At 37.5% G+C, this 20,293-nt stretch overlaps 1 pseudogene; it reads right to left on the bottom strand.

Annotated features, from left to right (window-relative positions):
- Nucleotides 1-1,466: 1,466 nt before the first annotated feature.
- On the bottom strand, nt 1,467-20,119 carry LOC141507097 (tubulin alpha-8 chain-like; annotated as a pseudogene).
- Nucleotides 20,120-20,293: the final 174 nt, after the last annotated feature.

Raw genomic sequence — 20,293 nt, 5'->3', positions numbered from 1 at the left:
ATACTAGCTAGGTGACTTTGGGCAAGTCACTTCACCCTGTTTGCCTCAGTTTCCTCCATCTATAAAATGATCTAGAAAAGGAAATAGCAAATCACTCTTTTGCCAAGAAAACCTCAAATGAGATCACAAAGAGTTAGAAACAATTGAAATGATGAACAAGAAGAATTATTATTACCCTCCAGGATCCTCTGACTTGACTCCTGGGTATCATAACCCAGAGACTCATTGGTGTTAGGGGTATTAGAGGTAGACCTGAATCTAGCACCCTGTAAGTTCAGGTTCAATGTCGAGGAAAAATGAGGTACTTGTAGATCATTGAACAGTTAACAAAAGATTGACTTAATTGTAACACAGCTAAGTTATAGTTATATTCCTTCATCTCTGAATATGGCTCTTCCTTTCCATAGGGATGTATGTCTAGTTGGAAGGGCAGGGTGTGGTGACTGTCGTGTTCTTCAAATGTATACTGATCAATCAATAAACATTTATTAATCCCCTTCAATGTCACAGGACCAAGTTAAAGAGTCCAGGACCACAGTGACCAGAAAGTCATCTTAATTAACAGTCAGAGGCTATCAAGAAGCTGCATCAAGACAGGCACAGATTAGGACTTGTTCCTTACCTGAACAATCAAATCCTGTTTGTTACCCTTTAGCATCTTTTTCAAAAGAGGAAGAGATGAACCCTGATAGATATTGTGCTTATTATATTGGCTTTTCTCAGCTCCTCCCTCTAAGCCTCTAGAGCAGAAGTGGGGAAAAATCCAAATGATTTCCAAAATCATTTGGTTTGGTGCTGCCATGGCAACTGCAGGTGGAACTCGAAATTCAATAAATCAAAGAGCTTTTTGAGAATGAATTCATTAAATGTTTGACCAAACAGAGGAGGATAATTTTTAAGTTGATGATATTCTATGATCCATGAATGATATTATAAATATTCAAAGGATCCTTGGTAGAAAAAAAGATTCCCTACTCCTGTTCTAAACTTTAATTTCTCTAACTTCTTCCAATTCTTAACAATCCTATAAACATCACTATGTCACTCTGGTGAAACTGTACCCTCTCAGAGGACCTGAGTTCAAATCCCATCTCTGACACTTGTTCTCTATATGACCTTGGGTAAGTCATTTCCCTTCCCTGAGCCTCAACTTTCTTATTTGTAAAATTAGGTCGTTTGAACTAGACAGATTCTAAGGTCCTTTCCAGGGCTAAGTCCCATGATTTTTTTTCTCCAGAGCTAAGAAAGAGCCCCTGCCCAGCCAGTGTGTTGGGGATTTGGATTCTGAGGGGAGACTATCGGTAATATGTGTCTGTGGGGGTTGGGGGTGAAGCATCCCAGAGGTCCTGTTCTCAGGGGCATTCTTTCCAAATGGAAAGCAAAGCTCTGCTGATTCTGATTATGAAGATTTACAGCTGGGAGTGAGTTTCCCTGGCAATATCATCCACTGCCTTTATGAGCAGCAATTACACAGAGTTTGGTACCTGGGAAGGCAACAAGCGAGCTCTGAAATGTTGAAATGCTGTGACTATCATTCGGAGGATCCCAACACCTTTAGTAATAAATATTGACGTTCATTAAGACAAAGCCAGAATTCAATCTGTCCATAGGAATTCTCAGCTTCCGGCCTCCCGTCTGGCCCTTATTTGCAAGATGTCCCTGTGAGAATGAGGCTGGTCATGCTCACCTTACTCCCCAAGATGCATTTTATTCAATGAGACTTGTCCCTGGTGAACGAGTGTCTGACAGGCCAATTTGGGAATGAATTTGGTGCATTTTGTGTTGATTATTTATTCTGCAAATGAAGGTCTGTGCCTGTGTCTGTGACAGCTCTGGGGAGGGAAGAGCTCAGCTCTGGGCTTGCCCCAGAGCAGGAACAGTGTGCAGAAAGCCAACTTCCCCGGAGCCACTGGACATGAGCCCATTCATCCCTACCCTGAAATGCTCCTGGCTCCCCAACTAACCCCTGCAAAGACTACTCTGTAGCAGACATGAAGGGGTGTAAAAAATAAGAGATGTCTGTTTATGTCTAAGCTCCCATCTGCTGACAATTAGACTCCCACTGTCCCCTCCACTCTTTATTATCTGAAGATACAGTGGTCCCTTGGCCCCCAGACAGCTGCCACCTAGTTCCATCCACTTTAGACAGAAATTCAGCTAACCAGCTAGTCTACTTCCCTAATATCTACCTCCCTCAAGCCGGGTCAGATTGCATATCAATCAATCAACCATTGTTTGTCAAGCATCATCTATGGCAAGGCTAAACATGGAAAGGAGATTCATGACTGGATGAGATTCAGTCATTGCCTTCAAGAATCTTGAAATCTAAAAGAGGAGACAAGATATGTGCATCTGGAAAAGCAGGAAGACAGGGCAGATCCTCCAAATTTCCTACTATGTGTCCAACAATTTGGTCAATTTAAGTTGATTCTTTTTACCATGTAAGAGGCAGTGTTATACAGCTGGTAGAGGGTTGGTCACATAGCCAGGAAGATGCAAGTTCATGTTCTGCCTTTGGAATATATTGGCTGTTTTAAGCAATGCTTTAAGACTAGACTGCAGATAAGGTGCCTTAGTTGGGAGTTCTCTATGAACCAATGAAATAAACTATTTATGCTGAAAATGGAAAAGCAAGAGGAGATTTCTATAGGCTTAATTGAAAATCTGGGGAGGGAGGAAGGGGAAGGAGATGGAGAGGAGGAAGAGACAGGTAAATCTTTCCAGGAGGTGAGACTTAAAGGCAGAGGATTTTAAAAGGTCAAGACAAGGAAAACATTTCTTTCAGATGGGGGAGGGGAACAAGATTAAGATTGGTGAGAGGAAAGGATTATAGAGTTTGACTTGGAGTAGATCATGAGTGTTCAGGAGCAATTAAAAATAAGTAGGGGCAGCTAGGTGGTGCAGTGGATAAAGCACTGGCCCTGGAGTCAGGAGTACCTGGATTCAAATCTGGTCTCAGACAATAATTACCTAGCTGTGTGGCCTTGGGCAAGCCACTTAACCCCATTTGCCTTGCAAAAACCTAAAAAAAAAAATTAGTGTAACTAGGTTGGACAATGCTAGTTGGCAAGATTTTAAAAATAAATAATCTGAAGAGTCCAATATCTGATTCTATGTAAGATGATGATCTTTAGATACATATTTGTTGAATTTTTAATTGGTTGATATCAATACTTATTGTCAAATACTTTGGTTCATACATTCATTCACTCATTCAATATATTTTTATTAAGAATCTATTATTATGGGGTAGCTAGGTGGCACAGTAGATAGAGCACCAGCCCTGGAGTCAGGAGGACCTGAGCTCAAATTCAGCCTCAGATACTTAATAATTACCTAGCTGTGTGACCTTGGGTAAGTCACTTAAACCCATTACCTTACAAAAAAAAAGTCTTATTTTGTATATACAGATGATAGTATATTGCTTACCATCTTAGTGGTAGAGTGAGGGAAAGGTTTGAGGGAAAGAGTTTGAAACTCAATAAATTTTTAAAAAATTAAATTGTTAAAAATAATTTTTTGTAGTGTTCTTCAGTATTGGAGAAGACTGTGACATCAGGAAAGTAATGACTTTCATATAAGATTGATGGGGTGGGGTGGGGGATGAGGCAATTGTGCAAAATCAACATTCTCACTATGCCATATGAACCCAGTGGCCAGATATAGTAAGTTCAGAATGGTTGGTGATAAACGGGAGACCTTGCCCTTTTAGAGTCAGGCCTTTCCCTTACCACTGAGTTTCTTCAAAATTATGGTATTGTCAGGAAACAAAATTTGTATGTAAGGTAAAGTAAAACTAATCTGTCTCTTGATGGTCTAATTGTCAATATAGTAATTTTATGGTGAAGAACTTTCAACAGTAGGATAAAACTAACCTGTCAGGGGTGGTTAGGTGGCTCAGTGAATAGAGCACTGTCCCTGAAGTCAGAAGTACCTGAGTTCAAGTCTGGCCTCAGACACTTAAATTACCTAGCTGTGTGGCCTTGGGCAAGTCACTTAACCCCATTGCCTTGCAAAAAACAAAAACTAACCTGTCACTCAATGGGCATTCTACTCAGCTCTGTAACCATACTCCCCCCCCACACCAGAACCCTAGACAGTTATTGAATCCTGTTTACTTCAGTTTTCTCATCTGTAAAATGAAAAGGAAATGGCTAAACCACTCCAATCCCTTGCCAAGAAAACCCCAAATGAGGTCATAAAGAGTCAGACATGACTGAACCAACTAATGTCTAAAAATAAATAATATTTAAACACTTTTAAAGAGTCTATCATACCTCAGGCACTGTCCTTAACACTCGAGATATAAAGACAGAAATGAAAAAATTCCCAGCCTAAAGGAACATACATTCTATGAGAGGGAACCAAGGTTCACAAGATAGGCAAATAGAAAACAAAGTAATGTAAAATTATTTGAAGCAGAGGACACTATCAAGTAGTGGGAAATGTAGAAAGTGGTTCTTGGGTTGATTCTTGAAAGCCAAGGAATAAGAGGTAAGAAGAGAGTATAGCTTCAGTTGTAGACTGAAAAAAATCCCACAATTTTACAAGTTTTCACCCTCTCCTGAGCCTCGGACAACTGATTTTTTCAAAGGGAATTCAGGGAAAATGGTGTGTCAGCTTTTTGTCCCAGACTCCTCTGGCATCTTCTTTGAGCATCATCTCATGAAAGTACAAGTCTTACCTCAGAGACAGGGAAGGCAGGGAGGAAAGGAAAGCATTTGGAACTTTAAAAAAATTTTGATGAATGTTAAAATTGTAATAAGGGGAAAATAAAATATTTTTCCAAAACAATGGAAAAAAGACTTATTTCATCATTCTTTACTTAACAAATTTTAGTGGTACTCTATTGTCTCTTAGATTAAAATATGTATATATATATATATATATACATATCTCTATATATATTTACATATAAATTTTCCCTTTGGTAATTTGACTCCAATTGACCTTTCCAGATTTATTGTGCATTATTCCCCTTTTATTCCCTTGCATTGCTGCCAAATAATCCTTCTTGCTGTTTACCACATTCTACAATCCATCTCCTGTCTTCAGCCTTTGCAAGGTCTGGCCCCCATCCCTGGAATGAAGTCTGCTCTGTGCCCCTTAGAATCCCTGGTTTCAGGGCAGGATCAGTGGAAATAGCACCAGCCTTAGAATCAGAGGGACCTGAGTTCATAATCTGACTTCAGACACATTCTAGTTGTGTGACCTTGGACAAGTCATTTAACTCTAACTCAAAACAGCTAAAGAATCCCGGCTTTTCTTCAGAGATTCAGTTTGTGGGCTACCTTCTAAGAAAGTCTTTCTCTGATCCCCTTACTTGATCATTCAGATACCATCTCCTCAGTAGAATGGAAGCTCTGTAAAGTCAAGGCTTAATTTTTATTTTGTCATTATAAAATCATTTATATAACACTCTAAGTTAACAAATATTATCTCATTTGATCCTTACAATAAATCTTGGAGATAGGTACTGTTACTATCCCCATTTTATAATTGGGGAAACTGAGGCAGTGATTGTGATTTGCCAAGGTCACAACATGTAGGAGTATCTGAGACTAATTTTGAACTAAAGTCTTTCTGATATCAGACCCACCCAAATGTGACATCTAGTTATATCCCTAACACATAGTATGATTCTTTGTATATTGTGGACACTTAATGTTTGCTCAATTGGGTTGGAAGCCAGATGCCTCTGAGTCACTAAATTAATAATGTTCTTGTATTCCTAGTTGCATGGTAAATACTTAGGGATTAAGGTGAGGAAGTGATTGAGGGAGGCCTGAGAATTGCCTTGTCTTCCCATCTAGAGTATTTTTAGCATGTGAGAACTCAGTTCTAAATGCAAAGGACTTGGAAACCACATAGCCTCTTTCATTCATTAGTATGAATGTTATTTTCTTCTTGCAGACTCAAGTCAGATAATTCAAAAGACTGAACTCAGAAAGCCCCAAGTCAAAGTCCCACAAAGACATCCTCCCTGGGGAGTGGAACTAGGGCTCAAGCATAGGGAACCCCTGGGATCCTCTTCCCATAAGAAGCAGTCCCCTAAGGGACTGGGAGACTCCAGATAATAGGTACTAAGAACCAAGCTCAGCATTTCCCTCCTGGAAGTCTTGATTCTCTGCCAAGAGAGTCAAATCATTATCTCTGTTTGGAAGATAGAGGGTGGTCAGAGTCACTGAGCAATTAAGTGCCTAGCCCAAGGTCACAGAGCAAGTCAATATGGGAGCCTTCAAGCAACAAGCCCTTTTTTGGCAATCAGACTGTAAGTGGAATGGACCTACCCAGGTTGCTGGGTTTATATACCTTCATCTTATTCTGCCAATCACTCACCTGCCTCATTCCTGGGATCCCACACAACAGAGGAACTCAGTGTATTCTGACCTTCAATTTATCTGACACACCAGAGCTGGGCCCTCTCAAAATCAGAAGCTATCTACTCCAGGGAGAAGGGTGCAGCTTTAGGGAGTCATTCTCCAGGGATAGTGAGGGGTATAAGAATTAGTAATTGAGGAGAGTGTGAAATGAAAATTGTGGATGAAATAGTCCTTCCCTGGAATCGAAAGGACTGAGGATGACCAATTCAACTGGGAACAGTGTAATTAAACTGTAATTGGGTTTTGCCTCTACCAGTCAAATGAAACTGTTTTCTGGAATGTCACCAATAGTTTCCTAATTGCCAAGTGCCATAGTCTTTTGTCAGTTCTTCTTGGTTCCCCTATAGTCATTTGTCACTATTGACCATCCTATCCTTCCTCTAGTCCTGTCCTCAAAGTTTTTACAAAACTTTATCATCCAAGTCTCTAATTGTTCCTTATCTCCTACCTCACCCTCATAAAGTTCTTAAACCTGAAATGAACTGTTTTTAACTCCTTAACATAGTAACCTCCAAACAATGAAAGTTTTCTAGCAACTGATAAATGTCTATATGTAAGAGACCTATGTCATTTAGATTACTTCCCTAGAGGAAAAAGTCTGACTTATATAGACTACATCAAACTCCCCTTTAGACTCCAAGATTCTATAGTTCTTAAAGAATTCCTATTTTAGCAAATCATATACCCTTTCCTAGCTTTATTTTTCTTATCTCTAATATAAAGTGATTCTAAATGATAATGTGTCTTTCTTGCTTTAGGAGGTTATAGCTCAAAAAAGAATGATAGAACAAGTAGACTGTAAGTTCCTTGAAGGCAGGGAATTTTGATTTTTTTTGTCTTTCTAAGTTCATTGGTTACTACAGTGTCATATGCAAGAGACCCTTAATGTCACTGGCCATTGTTAAATAATAGAATCTCAGAGAGAATCTCAAAGACCATCCATTTCAACCTAAATAGATGTCTTCCTCTTCAACAAGCCCCCCCCAATTAGTCTTATATCCACCACCTGAAAACTCAGGGTTTCTGGCTAGAACAAAAACAATTGCTGTTTACACTAACTCTGACCCATTAAAACCCAAGCAATGGCAAACAGAAGCTTGAGATTTATTATTAGTCAATCTGTGAGAACCAGAGCAATTGGGGTTTAAGGAACAGTCAAGTAGCTACATTTAACTAGTCTTAATCACTGAATGGGCATTGCCTCAGACAGCGTGAGAGAGACCTCAGCTTAAAAAGATCAAAGTCTCCAATTGCATCCCAGGCCATCTTCAGTCATCCTGACCTGTGTCTTGCTCCTGGACCCAGGTAGCTCTGAAGGCTAGTGAGGCTAGTGATTTTGCACAGCTCTGCCTCACTTAAATCTATTATTTACAAGTCATGACATAACCTCTTTAAAAATGGACAAACAACAATATGAGTATTAGTAGTTGCCCTAAGGAGGTCCTAACTGGCCAATTCCAATTGGGCAATGCTCCTTCCTTCTTTCTTCCTTCTGAAAAAAATTATCTAGAGTTTGGCTTTAACAAAAGACAGAGTTCATATGTTCAATATTCATCTAAGCCTATAGTCAATCAAGTATGAAAGGGAGGTCAGTAGAACTGAGCTCAAAAAGGCTTATGGGGGGGTATATTTATACATTGGCCCGATCAGGAGGTGGGGTCTTCAGGAGATGGAATTTTCAATATTTGTCCATAAAAGGAGCTCCCTGAGCCCTTTGATGGACCCCAAATAGGAATAATCATTATCAATAATTTCATTTAGTTCAGAAAAGGCCCCTTCTAATTCCAAAACTTGGAGGTTTATCATGCTAAAAGACCTTTACAAAAGCATGAGAATAGGCCTAGGTTAGACAGGAAGATGAGCTTTCTTAAGGACTAGGTTTGACTTTTCTTAAATACCAATTTTACCCTTTACAATTGCTCTTTGGTATAAGATCACTTCCCAACTACTTCTGTTCACAGAAAAAATATGTCATATATATGCATATATATACATTTTATCATATACATATATATATATATACACATATACATATATGTATTAAAAGGACAAAACTCATTGTTCCTTTCTTCTTTCCCTCCCCTCTTCCTTTCCTCCCCCCTTCCTCTTCTCTCTTCTTCCCTCTACATGAGAATTATACACTTTCATGTAGCAACTCTTTTTTTATTACAAATAAGAAAAAGCTTTACTTTGGGGTGGTAGAAAAAGAGAAAAATACAAAAGATTAAAAGGCCAGATGAACTTGTTTGCTGACTGCTTTCTAGAATTCCTCATTTTACTCTTCACTTTTTATTGTCTGTGCCTTCTTCCTCATAATCCTTCTCCAGGGTAGCCAAATCTTCCAGAACCCCAGAGAATGCTCCTTCCTCCATGTCTTCCACCACATACCAGGGTACAAATGCTTACTTGATATACTTAGGGTCAAATTTGTGATCTAGAAAGCATGCCTCCTGCCCCCTGTCCTTTACTACTCCATAGGTAATTGACACTGACCTTGAAGTCAATGGGACACCAGTCTATAAACTGAGTGGTTCTCTTGGTCTTGATTATGGCAATGACAGCATTGACACCCTTGGGTACCTCATCACCTCACTACAATAAGCAACAGGCCATGCACATACCATGATGTGGGTCCATCTGGTTGAAGGGACATTGGAGATCTCTTCTACAGAGAGCTGCTTTTGATAGCTCTTTTCCACAGAAACAGTGGAAAAGTAGGTGAAGAGAAGGAAGTGGATTCGAGGATAAGACACCAGGTAGGGCTAGGAATCTTATATAAGGTTTCCATTGAGGGCACCATCAAAATACAGGGAGGCAGTGATGGAAGAAACAATCTGACCAATGGGGTAGTTGAGGTTGGTGTATGTTCCTGCAACAGATATCATAGATTGCTTCATTGTCCACTCAGTGTAGTACAAGTGGTTAGGATGGAGTTATAGGGCTCTACTAAAGCTTTGCCTCAGTTTCCTCATTTGTAAAGAGGAGATAATAATAGCAACCACCAAGTTTGCTAAGAGAATAAAATGAAATATTTGTAAAGCAAGTATATAGTAAACGATTGGTCCTTCTTTCCCTCACCTCTTCCTGGATTTGTCCATTTCTAGTTTGATAAGAAGTGTGCCATTTCTACCTTTCTCTAAGTCTTAAATAAAAATATTGTATAGAGGGGCAGCTAGGTGGCACACTGGATAGAGCACCGGCCCTGGAGTCAGGAGTCCCTGAGTTCAAATCCGGCCTCAGACACTTAATAATTACCTAGCAGTGTGGCCTTGGGCAAGCCACTTAGCCCCATTTGTTTTGCAAAAAAAAATCCCTAAATATATATACACACATATATATATATATATGTGTGTGTATATATATATTCCATAGCATAGTAGCAAGTTCAGATTTCTGGGGCCCTTAGAGACCTCCCTTCAAATTATTAAATAATTTGATATAATTACTAAAATACAATATATTATATAAATCGAATTCATTAATGATGACTCTTGGAGTCCAGTCATTTACTTAGCTCTGATTCTACTTGCATGTACTAACCTCTAGCCCACATTTTCTACCTTGTCCACAAGGAGAGTGGGAAAGAGTTTGTTATATTTTTTGAGGAAATCTGAACATATAATTCTTACAGCATTCCCTTTATACATCAGTCTGGTGTGTCTGTCCCATTAAAAAAAATAGAGATGACATTTCTCTGATATGACCTGTTTTCTATGAAGTTATGCTGACTCACAGTGATTATTGCTTCCCTTTCTAATCGCTGACAAAAAATCCTTTTAATAAGATATTCTGGGATTTTTGTCAAGAATTCAAGTCATATTCAGTAACCCTATATTTGGAAAATTCTTTTGTTTTTCCTTCTTTGAAAATAAGGACACGTTCCTTCTTCATTTCTGTGGAGGCCCTCCTATTCTCTTTGATTAAAAAAAAAATTCTTAAGCAGCTCAGCACTTCTGGGATGCTACTTCCAAAAAGACTAAAAGTTGTGGAAATTTCCTTATATAGTTAAGGTAGAAGCAAAGTTTAGCCTTCAAGAAAGAGAAGAATTTATTTAAGTGAAGAAAAAAATGTAGTGTAATATAAAGAGTGCAGAAAATGAAATCATAGGACTTGAATACAAATCCTAGCTCTTTCTACTTACTAGGTGGTACAGTTAATATCTGAATTCGAATTCAGCCCCTGACATTTATTAATTATGTTACCATGGGTGATATGTTACTTGCATGTAAAATAGGATTTATAGGGACTTTTGACCAAGATAACCAATAGAATGGACCCAGAGTGCTCATCTCACACCTATCTATTCTATCAAAAACCTAAAATTCAAACCAGATTGAATTATGATGAAAAAAATCTAATGAACTGTTAAAATAAGGGACTTTGTCCATCTCAGAAATGCACAAAAAAGTCAAATGTCTATCATTACCAGGGTAGGAAGCTGCTGGCTAGGTCAGCTCTAAAGCAAACAAGTAACCCAGAACAAGGTAAAAAGGGCTAGAGAACAAGTAGCCTTGAGATAAGCAAGACCCTCTTTCCAAAACCTCAGGAAATCCAAGGATGGTCTGAAATCCTTGAATGGGGACCTTGGAAACCTTAGGGAGTGACGGCCTTTTGCAAACCACAAGAAACCAGAGCCCAGGGGCCCAAGGGCTCTTATTGAGATGTCATAGTGGTTTCTGAAAAGTCAATCTTCTGAACCTCAGTGACCCAGGAGGCTTACCCCAAAAGGTAGATCTCATTGTAAAAATCTGCATTAGCCAAGGTGAGACTCAAAACCATACCACACAAAAGCATATCAAGAGGTAGAGCTTGACCCTGGTTCAAAGCCCCAGTTCAGGTACTAAAACTAGAGAGATGAGCAAACCAAGGAAGACACCAACCAGTTTCAAACAATATTTTAGCTCCCAAAATAAAAATAGTTTTACAATGATGGAAGGCAGAAATCCAAAAGAAAAAAAAGTTATAAGAATTACATGAATACCTAGAAAAATTGAGCAAGAGATATAACATGAAATGAAAGCTCTTAGAGAAAGAGTTAGAGAACAAGTAGCTTGAAAGAGCAACTGGTAAACCTTATCCAAGAAATAGATTCCCTAAAACTAGAATAAATTAATAAAGAAATCAATGACTCATTGAGAGAGCAATAAAAATTATAACAAAATCAAAAGAAGATTTAAAAAGTAAAGAATATCTGTAATTAAAAAAAAACACTGACCTGAAAGGAAATCAAAAAGATTTAAGAATATTTAACTTCCTGAAAACCATGATGTAAAAATAAAAAGTCTAGATGCTATATTTCAAGAAATCATAAATAAAATTACCTGTATTTATTAGAACCAAAAGGCAGACCAAAGATAAAAAGAATCCAGTGATCACCATCTGAAAGGAATCCCAAAAAGAAAAATCTCAGGAATGTCATAATCCAGAATTGGCAGATTCTAATTTTCCAAAAAGCAAGGATATTATAGATTTATAATCAAGAAAAATTGGTTTTGTTCTGAGGGTTTTAAAAGAAGAGGGAGTAAAAGAAATGTATTAGTGTAGAATGGAAGAAAGGGGTGGAACTTGCTGTTTCTCATAATTAGAGTGTCTGAGAGGATTACTACAAATCTAGGGGAAGGGGTGGAGGAAGCAGACATCAGTTTTAGATCATTCTTCTGAAAGGATAAAAGAGGGTTGAACATCTGCACAGAGTATGGTGTAGAAAAAATATCAAGCCCAATAGGGAAATAAGTAGTAATAAAAGGAAAAATAATACTAAAGAGAAAATAGTTGCAAATAAAACAAATGTCCTGATACTGAAGGGAGAGATAAAGAACTCTGAGGTGGTGGGGGGGGGGAAGGAACCATCAATTGGAAATATGGCTGAACAAATTGTGGAATATGAATATACTGGAATATGATGGTTGTTTATTCCTTCTGTCATATTCAAATCTTTGTGATCCCATGAACTCTAGCACACTCTAGTCCTATCCTCAACTATTTCCCAGAATCTGTCCATGCCCTTGTTCATTGCTTCCCCCACAATATCTATTCATCTCATAATCTGTTCATCCTCCTCTTCTTCTTTTGCCTTCAACCTTTCTCAATTTCAGGATCTTTTCCAATGATTCCTGTCTTCTCATTATGTGGCATTCTTATTTAAACTTCAGTTTCAGTATTTGTCCTTCCATTGACTAGTCAGAATTAATTTCTTTAAACAATGACTGATTTGATGTGCTTACTGTCCAAAGGACTGTCAAAATCTTCTCCAGCATTACAGTTTGAAAGTGTCAATTCTGTAGTGCTCAGCTTTCCTTAGAGTTCAATTCTCACAGTCACACTTGCTACTAGAAAAACTTTATAGTTTTTACTATATAAACCTTTGTAGGAAAGGTGATACCTTTCTTTTTTAATATGCTGTCCAGATTTGCCATAACTTTCCTTTCAAGGAACAGTATCTTTTAATTTCAAGACTGTAGTTACCATCTGCACTGATGTTTGAACCCAAAAATATAAAATCTGACACTACTCTCATTTTTTTTCTCCCTCTAGTTACCAGAAACTCATGGAACCAATTGTCATGATCTTTGTTTTCTTTTTAATATTAAGCTTTAAGCCAACTTTTACATTCTCCTCTTCCACTTTCATAAGGAAGCTTAAATCTTTGTCATTTTATGCCACCAGAGTAATATTGTCTATATAGCTGAGATTGCTAATATTCCTCCTGGCAAACTAAATTTCAACTTTTGTTTCTAACAGTCTAACATTTTGCATGAAATACTCTGCTTATAAGTCAAATAAATAAGGTGACAATATGTAGCCTTGTTGTTCAACTTTTCCCATCTTAAATCAACCAGTTGTTCTATATTTGGTTCTAACTGTTGCTTCTTGACCAGCATATAGGTTCCTTTGGAAATAAGTAAGATGATCTGGTACTGCCATTTCTTTGAGATTTGGCACATTTTGTTGTGATCCACACAGTCGAAGGCTTTAGTAGACAATGAAGATGTTTTTTGGGAACTCTCACTTTATCATCCAGTGAATGTTGGTAATTTGGTCTCCAGGTCCTCTGTCTCTGAAAACCAGATTACTCTTCTGTTTTTTTCTTGGTTGACATGTTGTTGAAGCCTAGTTTAAAGAATCTTAAGCATAATTTTACTGGCAAGTGAATTAAGCAAATTATTCAGTAATCTGAATATTCCTTGGCATTTCCCTGCTTTAGGGTTGAGATTCTGACTGATCTTTTCCAATCCAGTGACCACTATTGAGTTTTCCAAATTTGTTGATATATTTAGTGCAGGGCTTTAGCAGCAGTATCTTTTAGGATTTTAAAAAGTTCAGCTAGAATTCCATTACTTCATCTAGCATTATTGTTAGCAATTCTTCCTAAAACCCCCTTAATTTCAATCTCCAAGATTTTTAGCTCTAGATCAGTAATCATAATATCATGGATACTGGTGATGTTAAGATCTTTCTTACATAGATTTCCTGTATATTCTTTCCACCTTTTCTTAATCTCTTCTGCTTCTATTTAGTGCCTACCATTTTTGTCTCTTATCATGCTGATTTTTATATGAAACATTCCCTTATATATCTAGAAGAGATCTCTTCTCTTTTCCTTTCCAGTGTTTTCTTCTATTTCTTTTCATTGATCATTTTTAAAAAGCTTCTCTCTCCTTGCTAGGCTCTGGAATTTTGAATTCAGTTGAGTATATCTTTTCCTTTCTCTTTACTTTTCATTTTCCTTATTTCCTCAACTTTTTGAAAGACTTCGTCAGAGAGCCATTTTGCTTTCTTGCTCATCTTTTTCTTTGGAATTTTTTTTTGTTGTTACCCCCTCTACAATATTGTGATCCCCATTCTTCAGGCACTCAATTTACCAGATCTGATACCTTAAATCTATTTATCACTTTCACTTCATATTCCTAAGGGAAATTATGTAGATCATGTTTACACAGTCTGGTAGTTTTCCCTGCCTTCTTCAATTTTGCAATCTGATTTTTGCAATGGAAAAACTCAAGACCTGAACTACCATTCTAGGTCTTGTGTTTCACTGACTATAAAATGCTTCTCCATCTTTGCCTTACAAAGTATATAATCAATCTGATTTTAATATTAACCATCTGATGAGTACCTTTTGGGTTGTTGAAATATTTTTTCATAGCATTTACTATGACCAGTGAATTATCTTGACAAAACTTTATTAGTTTCTACTTGCTTTGTTTTAAATTCTAATACCAAATTTGCCTGCTATTTCAGTTATCTCTTGATTTCCTTCATTAGCATTACAATCTCCTATGATGAATTTTACATGTTTTTGTTGTTATTTCTAGAAGATATAGGTCTTCATAGAATTGATCAACTTTGGCCTCTTCAGCATCAGTAGTTGAAGCACAGACTTGTATTATAGTAATAATGAATGATTTAGCTTGGATTTAAACTGATATCATTTGATTGTTTTTGAGATACCCCAGTACCCCTTTTCTCACCCTTTTATTGATGATGAGGGCTACTCCATTTATTCTTCTTCCTTCTTCTCTTTCAAATCAATTGGAGTTAAGTGACTTGCCCAAGGTTACACAGTAAGTGTCAAGTGTCTGAGGCCAAATTTGAATTCAAGTTCTCCTGACTCCAGGGTTGATGCTTTATTCACTGCACCATCTAGTTGCCTGCACTATCAGATTTCTTCCAAGGGATTCTAAGGCAGTATATGTGGTGATTACCTTAATTACACTCATTCTCATCCATTCAAGTTCACTGACACCCAAGATATCAATGATTAATCTGTCCACCTCCTGTTTGACCACATCCAACTTACCCAGGTTCATAACTTTTACATTCCAGGTTCCTGGACAATATTGACCTTTACAGTATGAGACTTTCCTTTCATCACAACACTCATCTGCAGCTAAACTTTCTTTCAACTTTGGCTCAGCTGCTTCATTAGTATTGGAGCTACTTGTAGTTGTCCTCCACTCTTCCCCAGTAAAATGTTGGCTCGTCTTCTGGTGTTGTGTTTTTTATCATTTTAATACTGTCCCTGGGGTTTTCCTAGCAAAGATACTGGAGTTGTGTGTCATTTCCTTCTCTAATGGATCACCTTTTGTCAGAACTCTCCACCATGACCTGTCTATCTTGGGTAATCCTGTCCAGTATAACTGATACTATTATTGAGCTAACAAGTTCCTCTGCCATGACAAGGCAGTGATCCAGGAGGGGACAATATTATTGCATCATAAGAAATGGCAAGAGAGAGAATCCTAGGTAGTAATGAACTGAGCAAAAACAGAAGAACTTTTATATGACAGCAACATTATAAAGACAAATAACTTTGAAAGACTTGAGAATTCTGGCCTTTCTTAAAGACCAACCATGTCTACAGAGAACCTATAATGAATAATATTTCTTACCCCATCATAGAAAGATGGTGAACCTAAGGTGAAGAAAAAAAAACATGAATTTTTTAACAATCTCTATATGGAATCATTTACGTGATTACGTTTTTCTTTTTTATAAAGGCTTATTTTTTCCTTTCTACAAATTTTTTTTTCAATTGAGGATAGGTTGTCAGAGGGCTTAACATTGTGATACTTTAAAAAACAGAAAGTCACTGAAACATTTTTTAAATGCACTAAAGAGGACAGGAAGGAGTTCAGGAGAAACTACAGAAAAGCAATAACATTTTAAAGAAACATGTGGGATCTATTATATATTTTTAAGCAAATGGCATAAAGTGGAAGTTCTCAGTCTCAAATATAATTCTTTTTTTGAGCTTTGCTTTGCTTTTGGAAAGGTTATTTTTGGTTCTTAAGCTCATAATTTTAAATGATTCATTTTAAAGAATAAAATGGATATAACATTTATTGCACAGGGGCATTTTGAGGAACAAATGAACATACATAAAAATTTAGTAAAACTTAAAATGCTACATCATTATTATCATCATTATTAACCTTGTGATTAGGACAAGTCTCTAAATTTATCTGTAACTGAGTTACCTCATTTGTAATATGAGGAATTTAGATTAAATAAATTCTAAAGTCCTTTCCAGATGTACATCAATGCACTTCTGATACTAAGAGTGAGAGAGTCCTTTTAAGATGCTTGGTTGGTTTTCTGGATTGCACAGAGACAGGGAGAGGGCAGGACAACATCAGGGAATAGCTTGCAATCCAATTTGGCTGTAATATAGTATCAACAAAGTACTAGAGAAGAATGAGGCTATAAGGTTGGAGCCAGATCACAGAGAACCTTGTCTTCCAGACTAAGGCATTTGCATTTGATTTTAGAGGCAAGTAGGGAACCATTTTGAAGGGGTTTGAACAGCAATTACAAGATCAGAACTGTGTTTTTGGAATATTATTTTGGCATTTGTGTGAAGGATGGTTGGGAAAAAGAACAAGCTAGTGACAGAGAAACCCTTTAGGAAGTGATTACAATTCACCACGAAAAATATGATGAGGGCAAAAACTAAAACTATAAAAGTGTAGAGGGAGGGGAGGGAATAAGCAAAGAAAGATATTAAAGATACAATGGAAGTAGAATTAGAGGCATTCAATACCTACCTAACTCTGAGTGGGTAAGGATGAAGAAAGAGCCAAGGATGACTTTGAGGTTCAAGCTTGGATGACTGGGGAACAGGGAAGCCATCAAAAGAAATGGATAAATTGAGAGAAGGGAAAGATTTGAGGAGGAATGATGATGACTTCAGTTTTGTCTATTTTAATAGCAAGACATTCACATGGATTTCTCCAGCATATAATTGGATATCTCTGTCAGATTATTTTTTTATAAGGTACCAATTGAATCAAGTCATGGTCCTGTTCAGAAATCCTCAATGGTTCCCCTCTGCCTATGGAGCAAAGTTCCAATTATAAAGCTTAGTGTTTAGGGTCCATCATATTATGATTTCATCTTAAATTCCAATCTCTTCCAGGCATAGTACCTCCACCTAAACTCTATGCTTTAATGAACTGTTTTACTCTTCATTCATCAAATATTATTGGAGCCTTCCCACCCTCATGGCTTTGTTCATCTTATTCCCTCTGTGTAAAATATTTGCCTAGTAAAATCCTAGCCAAGAGATATCCCATAGTGGAAAAAGGTTGGCTTTAGAATGGAGGTACAAGGTTCTAGCCCAGTCACCATCACAAGCTGAATATGTGGCCCTGGGCAAATCATTAAACCTCCATTGACCCCAAGAAATCCTCTAAGACCATAAAGTATAGAACCATTACTGATATATTTTGGAAGGGCCTTTTCCTCACTAGGAAGCTTCTTATAGAACTGAATTCACAAGTCTGGAATAATAGTTTAAAAATATATTAATAAACTTACCTGTCCTTCAGGGTCTAGCTGAAATGCCAACTCCTTCTCTGATCTGAACCCAAAATGATACTTCACCCCACCACCTCCTGCATTCCTATGTAGGGCCATATCAACTATTCATAAATATGTTGCATATTTATGCTGTCTTAGAATCACAAAACTATAGACTCAAAATGTAAGTCCTCATGTAATAATTATTTGTTTTATCCTTTCTTCCAGACTGTTAGCTCCTTGAAGACAGGGACTATTTCTTAAACATCTTTGTATTACACATGACTCTTAGCATAGAGTCTTGATTCAAGCTGATTTGAAATATATATACATATACATATAATGGAAGCAAACAGAAATAATCCCTGCAACGCTAGATCTCTTCTGATGAGTCATGTTTGTGCTGGTACAGCATTATAGGACTTGGAGCTTTGCTGTGATATACCCAGCCATATGTGGTCCCTTAGTCTCTCTCCCTTCCACCCCCTTGATGGTGATTGAGAGTAAGGGGACAGAAATTACATCCATTTTAAAGGAATGGCTGCTGTCTTCCTTCCTTTTTCCAGAACATGTAGCTCTGTATCTCTCTATCTCTCTTTCTTTTTCTGTTTCTGGGTATGTTTGTGTGTGTGTGTGTGTGTGTGTGTGTGTGTGTGTGTGTGTATCTCATTTCCTGATGTGTTTAGAGAATATGTTTCCTCATCAGAAGCTTCCTACAATATGGAATTTACAGGTCTGTAAAAATGGTTTAAAAAATCAACAAATTTACCTATCTTTCAAGGCCCAGCTAAAATGTTATCTTCTTCTTGATGCCTTCTCTGATCTGAACCCAAAGTGATGCTTTCCCTCCCCACCAAATTCCTGTGTAGGTGTAGGTCCTGATGACTCTTAAAACAAGTCAGTTAGAGTAGTTCAACTAGGTGGGCTGAAGCTTAGATCTTTTATCTTTTAGCTTCCTCTTGTACTTTGTGTTTCTTTGCCTAAGCATAGGTGACATAGCTAGCAGATCTCTTTGTTTCCAGCCTAGAGATGTTTCCAACCTAGAGGACAATTCTATGGAGTTTTAGAGCCTGGGAACTCCCAACTGAAGCAACTGGGCTCATTGATCAGTGTAGGTTACATACACACACACACACACACACACACAGTCCTACCACCAGACTTCTTGGAAGAGAAGACTATGAGAAGCTCAAACCATAGCCTGGCTTACCAAAGAATTTAATAGACAGTCAGGTAGAAGGAGAAAATATCAGTTTAGTAGTCCTGTAAAATGCTTCATATTTTGATTTTTTTTTTACAACCTCCAAGGAGAATATAATGGTAATGTTCCTGCTTCAAATTTAAGTCTTTGTCAATACAAACTTCTGACTCTTTGGTATTCTATGCATGTCTTTTGTAGTAGAAGAAATAAATAGCCATCTTATATCTGATCTTCACCCTTCATTAGGTACCTTTCTTCTCCTCTTCTTGGGAAGGTCCTAAACATGAGTCAAATTTGAACTGTAAGTGCTTTTTCCAAGGCTCTGGAATGAGAAATAAAGATCCAAAGAGTGGGATAACAAGAGTCTAATCTTTCATTTCTGAGACCAGACTCCTTTCAGAGCTGAACTTGATCCACTATTATGGATCCAATCTCCCTTTAGGGGGAGAGGACAGGCATCTTCACATGCCTATAGCAGGGTACTTTGCTACTTATACACATATGTAGATATATATGAAAACAAATATAAATATTTGTTGAGTTAATAGTCTAATATATGGCCATTGAATGACTCAATAAATGACTAATGGATAGAACAATGAATAGATTTGAACTCAATCTTCATATTAATCAGAAGTAAAAAAGGATAGGGGATGAGATTCTAGATAGGAAGAGTCTCAGAGTGGGTTTAAGGGATTCAAGATGGTCTAATTCAAAATTATTTTCTAGATAGAATCCAAAGGGACCCATTCAATTCAAGGGTCAGTGGAGAATAGTCATTTTGAATAGGACTTGACAGTTGGACATTGGACCCTAGACAGAAAAGGCCTTACCATACAGTGACCACTGGAGCTCAGAAAAAAAGATCTGGCCTGAGAATGTAAGTTAGAAGCAAAGAAGAACCAGATGGGGAATTAGAAACAGCTATTAAAACCTGAACTGTTTGTGAACTTGTGCCAAGCTGAACTGAGTAATATGAAACTTGGTTCCTATAATTTGGCTAATGTGTATATAGCTTATGCACCAAAGTTCCTCCACATTCTCATTATAGTGATATGGGGTGGACAGGGAATGCCTCTGGAGGAGGCAAGTTTACTAGAAATACTAGAAATAACTCAGTAGTAAAAATACCTTTGGCCTTCTGTTTGGGGGTTTCCCAGGCTACATTCTCATAATGTTCAATAGTTGATAAGCAACTCAAGAGTTCAGATACCATTCTGGAATCATACTCCATGGTTCATGAGCCTGTACTTTCATCTCCCAAAAATAGCAGTGAGATCAGTCAACCAGTCAACTACCATGTATTATGCCAAGCACTAGGGATACAAGGGGCAGCTGGGTGGCACAGAGGACAGACTGCTGGACCTGGAGTCAGAAAGATCTGAATTCAAACATAGCCTCAGACACT

Source organism: Macrotis lagotis, chromosome 1 (assembly GCF_037893015.1).
Source record: "Macrotis lagotis isolate mMagLag1 chromosome 1, bilby.v1.9.chrom.fasta, whole genome shotgun sequence".
Classification (NCBI taxonomy): Eukaryota; Metazoa; Chordata; class Mammalia; order Peramelemorphia; family Peramelidae; genus Macrotis; species Macrotis lagotis.
This window is presented reverse-complemented; position numbering and strand designations above follow the sequence as displayed.